The sequence below is a fragment of the Odocoileus virginianus genome, chromosome 20 (assembly GCF_023699985.2).
Source record: "Odocoileus virginianus isolate 20LAN1187 ecotype Illinois chromosome 20, Ovbor_1.2, whole genome shotgun sequence".
Taxonomy (NCBI): Eukaryota; Metazoa; Chordata; class Mammalia; order Artiodactyla; family Cervidae; genus Odocoileus; species Odocoileus virginianus.
The window spans coordinates 2413013-2417956 of NC_069693.1; positions in this window are offsets into that span (position 1 = coordinate 2413013).

Below are 4944 nucleotides of genomic sequence, written 5' to 3' on the forward strand. Positions count from 1 at the left end.
GAGGCTGTGGTCTGTGTGTGAAACTCCCAGGGCCGGGGCGGGGCAGCTCCGTGGGGCTGGGCAGCCAGGGTCCTTGGACCTCGGTGCTCTGGGCCACGTGGCTGGAGAGGGCTCACCCCCACACCCAGGCCACATTCTGGTGCGGGGCAAGTGGGGGATGAGGAGAGGGGAAGACAGGCTTCAGTCCTTCAAAGGGCGACTCCTACAGGAAGCCCAGGTCACTGTTCCTCACAGCTCATTGGCCAGGGCGCGTCACATGACGACATCTAGTCGCAAGGGATGCTGGGAACTGTAGTCCTTAGCCGGGCAATCCTGTGTCATCCAATAGCATCTATCACTACAGCAAAGGAGAATGAATAATGTGTCCACCTTTGATCAGGTCCACTATGTTAATTTATCCCCAGCACGTGTTGTGATGAACACATGAGTGAATAAATGTATTCTTCAATTCTGTATCTCTCCTCCATGGACCAGAGTCTCCTCCCCTCCTTTCTTATGCAGATAATTAGAATAAGGAACTTTTCTTGGGCATTGACCATGTGGAAGGCACCAAACCAGTGTCTTTACACATTTTAATCCCCTTAATGCTCACAACCATGTGGCCAATTCTGTTATTCTGTCTCTTTCTGAGATAAGAGAACAGAGGCCCAGAGTTCCTGTCACTTCCTTCAGGTCACACAGATCAGAAGGAGTCAAGCCAGGATTCAAATCCAGGGAGGCTGACTCCAGAGTCTGTGCCAACAGGACTTAGCAGTTAAACAACAACAACAATCCTCTGTATCAGACTCCTTTGATGGCAAGCAACAGAAACTCTGACTCAGGGCCTTTGCACTGGCCGTTTACTCCCCCTGCAGTGCCCTCCCCCCAGGATTTTCCTGTTGTTGACTCAGTCAGCATGTTTTCCAGTTGCTCCTTGTATGCAGGTATTGGTGACTTCACGGCTTATGAGATATTTATGACAGTTCTTTGGTGCTGGCTGGTTTTAAGATTATCACGTTTCCAGCCCTCTGTTACTTAGGAAAGCACCCACTCTTTCTGAGAAGTAAAATGATCACCCATGAGCTTCAGCACCTCAACAATTTAGAAGACTATAGAGCGAGTTTTCTCTTTAAAATAATACATGCATTTCACAAGAATCCCAAGTCGTAACAAGGTGTATTCATTAAAACAAACAAACAAAAAAGCCTCTCTCTCTTTCTCTACCTTCTACTTTTGAAGTTTTAATTTTGCTGATATTTATAATCTATTCAGCTTGAGAAATTTCTTTCAAAAGTTTTGCTTTCAAAAACCAGATTCCTGTGGGAGGGGGGACTGGGATGGGGAATACATGTAAATCCATGGCTAATTCATTTCAACGTATGACAAAAACCACTGCAATGTTGTAAACTAATTAGCCTCCAACTAATAAAAATAAATGAAAAAAAAAAACCAAAAACCAGATTCCAGGGGTGCAAGCACACATCCTTCAGACGGACTAAAGGAAAGACATGAGAGTTGGTGAGGTGGTGAAACCCCTGGAACTCTTGTGCATGGTTGTGGAAGTGTAGATTGGTGCTGCTCTTTAGAAGAGAAAGCTGGTGCCTGGCATAACTGCACATATGCATGCCCAACCCCAGCAACCCCATTCTCGGGTATATTCCCAACAGAAATGCATATTAAGCTAACAGAGGGTGTGTACAAAAGTGTTTCATGGCACCTCCTACACTGTTGGTGGGAATATAAACTGGCGCAGCCACTCTAGAGAACAGTGTGGCGGTTCCTTAAAATCTAAAAATAAAGCTATCATATGATCCAGCAATCCCACTCCCAGGCATATATCTGAAGAAAACTTTCCTTGGAAAAGATACACGTACCCCTATGTTCAGAGAAGCACTGTTTACAATAGCCAAGACATGGAAACAACAGATGTGTACATCATCAGATGAATGGATGAAGAAGATGTGGTACATATACACAGTGGAATATTACTCAGCCATGAAAAAGAATAGTATTATGCCATTTGCAGCAACATAGATAGACCTAGAGATAATCATACTGAGTGAAGCCAGGCAGAGAAAGATAAATACCATATGATGTAACTTATAGATGGAATCTCATACAAATGAACTTAGGAAACAGAAACAGGCTCACAGACATAGAAAACACACTTATATTTACCAAGAGGGAAAGGGGTTGGGGAAGGGATAAATTAGGCATTTGAGATTAGCAGATACAAACTGCTATATAGAAAAATATAAAAGGTCCTGCTGCATAGCCCAGGGAGCTCTATCTAATATCCTATAATAAAAACAATCTGAAAAATCATATATATCTCTACCAGAATCACTTTGCTGTGCACCAGGAACTAATACAACATCGTAAATCCACTATACTTCTATTTAAAAAAAAAAATTAACTCATATACACATGTGCTGTCCCTTCAGTAGTGTCCGCTCTTTCTGACCCTATGGACTGCAGCCCACCAGTATATATAGGCTTCCCTCATGTCTCAGACAGTAAAGAATCTGCCTGCAAAAATATAGGTCAACTCATAGATTCAGTTCAGGTCAGTTCAGAAGCTCAGTCGGATCTGACTCTTTGCGACCCCGTGGACTGCAGCACGCCAGGCCTCCCTGTCCATCACCAACTCCCGGAGCTTGCTCAAACTCATGTCCATCCAGTCGGTGATGCCATCCAACCATCTTATCCTCTGTCGTCCCCTTCTCCTCCCGCCTTCAATCTTTTCTGGCATCGGAGTTTTTTCAAATGAGTCAGTTCTTCACATCAGGTGGCCAAAGGATTGGACTTTCAGCTTCAGCATCAGTGTTTCCAATGAATCATATATATATGTATGTATGTATACATAAACTTTACATATATACATGCGTATGTATAATGTTCATAACAGGTCCATTCATAGTAGTCCCAAAGTGCCGGCTACCCAAGTGCCCACAGCATTCCTCACCATTTGGCTGGGAGTCCATTTGATTAAGGTCTGACCAGGGACCATCCCTAAGAGCAAGGACCATCCTTAACAGACAGCCCAGGCGGCTGAGTTTCGGCAAGTGTGTGCGCATCCCAAGTTGCCGCATCTCAGTTGTGCGCATCAAGTTGTGCGCATCTCAGTTGCCGCCATCTTGGGGCTTTGCGAGTAGGCCATTGTGAGCAGCAGTGAGTGTGTGGGTGTTTGGGAGAGGGGTCGCCGCGTGCCTGGGGGTCACTGTGTGTCTGATGATTCTGCAGGGCGGGCCCCCAGACACCAGTGCCACCCCCACCCCGGGCATCCAGGCCCTTGTGTCTCCGCCGCTTGGCAGTGTAACACGGTTCTTCCCTGCCAACTCCACGTCCCGTCTCCTGGAAGACCTGGGGGCGGGCGGGGTCCAGGTGGGGGAGGGGCGCGGGGGGGGGGGCCCAGGTGGGACCCCCCGCCAGGGAGACAGTGATGCTGGGACGCCGGGCTCACAGAGGGGGTGTGAGGCCAGACTTTCCAGTCCTCCAATTCTGATAACAACAGGCTTGTTTCAGGCACTGTTTTAACCGCTAGATTTGAGTACCCGTGTGGACCGCGGGTTGCGGGGGTCGTGAGCCGCTCCTTCCGCGCTTTTGTCCTGGGGGTCCCCAGGCACGTTTTTAGGACCCCCGCCCCGCGCGGGATGCCAGGACCAGCACTGCGCCAACCCCCCTCCCCGACTCCGTGCCCCCGGCACCCGCGCCAGGTCACAGCCGGGTTGTGGGGGGCTGGGGCAGTCCCCCGCTGTGGCTCTGAAGGGTGGGGGGCGGTGCTCAGGGTTGGGGGACTGAGGGAGCCGGGGCTGCAGGGGGTGGCGCTGCAAGCGCAGGGGGAAGGCGAGGGGGCGCCCTGGGAGCGGGTCTGCGGGCGCGGGGTGGTCTCGAGGGGGCGCTGCCCGGGAGCCTGGGAGGGGCCGACGGGCTGGGCGGGCGCGCGGGGTGGTCGCCCGGGAAGGCCCGCGGTTCTCCGCCGGGCCGGGCGCACAGGCGGCCTGGGCTCCCGCGGAGGTCGGCTGCCACCTAGCGGGCGGGAGGCGAGGGCCGGGCACGCGGCGGCCGGCGCCGAGGGGCCCTCGCGGCTGCGAATTCCCGGCCGGCGGGCAGCGCGGGGCTCAGGGCCAGGGGCACAGCCTGGAATCTGAGACCCCGGAGAGCGGGTGGCGGGAGACGTCTTCTGACCCTCATCCCCTAAGAACAATGAAATTGTCGTTTAGTCCCTCAGTCTTGAGCCTCTGTGTGCGACCCCGTGGACTGCAGCCGCCAGGCTCCTTCTGTCCATGGGATTCTCCAGGCAGGAATAGCGGAGTGGGTTGCCACGCCCTCTAAGGGATCTTCCCCACCCAGGGATCGAACCTGCGTCTCCTGCATTAGCGAGCAGATTCTTTACCCCTGTGCCCCTGACGCGTACTCAGGAAGAATTTTTCACTTTTGCAAATATGTATAAAAGAAGCAAAGGCTGCTCTGACATCTCCCCGGGGGGTTGCAGCGGGGGGTGGGCGAAACGCCCCGCTGTTTCTGTCCCCAGGCCGGGAGGGGGCAGGAAAGGGATTGAAGGTGAAGGAACTGAGGCTGGTTTCTAAGTCCTGATGGAGATTTTCCAGTTGCAGTCACCCAAAGCGAGACCTTGAATCCCTGAGCTGAACCCCCCGAGGGGCAGAAAACAGGGTCGCGGGGGGAGCGGAGCGGGGCGCAAAACCTACATCAGGCATCAGCTGCCAAGTGTGTATTTCTAAAATAATAAACATGGACTTCTGGCTTCAGAAATGCCGTCCGGTTCACCGTGGTGCTCAGTTCGGGGTTTAAAGTCACCTAGAGGCACAGCCTCCTGAGATGAATGTGAAGTCACGACTGGGGAAATCCTCGAGGGCGTTCGGAAATGCTGTTGCTCTGCTTTCGGGAGTAATGAGGCGTGAGGGGGAGATGAGCGCCTGGGGGTCACGTGCTCAAAGGTCTCCA